Here is a 1,033-nt window from a genome sequence, read left to right as displayed (position 1 = left end):
GTTTGAGAGCGGCATAGCTCCACCTACTACACCGGCAAATGACTTCGAAATTCGGCCGGCAATGATCACCTTGATTGAGAGAAGACAATATAGTGGGGCTAAGAATGAGAGCCCATTGAACCATCTTAAGGAGTTTGAAAAATATTGCAACACCATCAAATTCAATGGGGTTTCTCAAGAATTCATCCGCCTCAAGTTGTTCCCTTTCTCGCTCATAGGAAGATCTTTGGAGTGGCTAGACAAAGAGGTGAAGCCCAACTCCTTGAAAACTTGGGACGATGTCACAAAGGCCTTCTTGTCCCGCTTCTACCCTCAAAAGAAGACGGCGGAGGCAAGAGCCTTGTTCAAGGGTTCAAGCAAAGGCCAAGTGAAAGCCTTTACGAAGCATGGGAGAGATTAAAGAGTATCAAAGGGAGTGCCCTCACCACGGAATCCCAACATACCAAGTGATCCAAATCTTCTATTGCGGTTTAAGTCCCCAAGGCAAGTCATGCCTTGATGGAGGGGCCGGGGGCCCTATCATGAACAAGACAGAAGAAGAAGTTGTGGACATAAATGAGGACGTGGTGACATACTATAAGGATTGGCAAGATGGGGAGAGGGACTCTTCAAGCAAGCAATCTTCATTGTAATCGGTGGACCATCTAAATGCGATCAACAACCTTTCCTCCCAAATGACAAACTTAGGAAAGGAGGTCACCGCAATCAAAGCTAAGTTGGAGAGCACTTCTTCCTCTTCTCAAGCTTCGAATCTTCCCTCCCAATTTAAGGGGAGAGGTACTCCTTCTAACTCTCAACCCCCTCCCTCTTCACATAATATGCCTATGGGTTGCTTGTTTTGTGATGCATGTGGATCGTATGATCATGACTCTAGTACTTGTCCTAATGAATGTGTTGATGAGTTTGATAACAATGAGAGCGAACATGTGAATTATGTGACGAATAACAATGGTCAAAGGTTTGATAATCAAAGAGGTCAATGGAATAGGAACTACCAAGGCCAAGGCAATTTTGACAACTATAACCAAGGTGG

The 1,033-nt window shown here is 44.9% G+C and overlaps 1 pseudogene; it reads right to left on the bottom strand.

The window, feature by feature from the left end:
- Positions 1-336: 336 nt before the first annotated feature.
- Positions 337-433, bottom strand: LOC145569741 (small nucleolar RNA R71; annotated as a pseudogene).
- Between the last annotated feature and the right edge of the window lie 600 nt (positions 434-1,033).

Source organism: Chenopodium album, chromosome 11 (assembly GCF_948465745.1).
Source record: "Chenopodium album chromosome 11, dcCheAlbu1.1, whole genome shotgun sequence".
Taxonomy (NCBI): domain Eukaryota; kingdom Viridiplantae; phylum Streptophyta; class Magnoliopsida; order Caryophyllales; family Amaranthaceae; genus Chenopodium; species Chenopodium album.
Note: the sequence above shows the minus strand (reverse complement) of the source record. Positions and strands in the feature narration are given on the sequence as shown.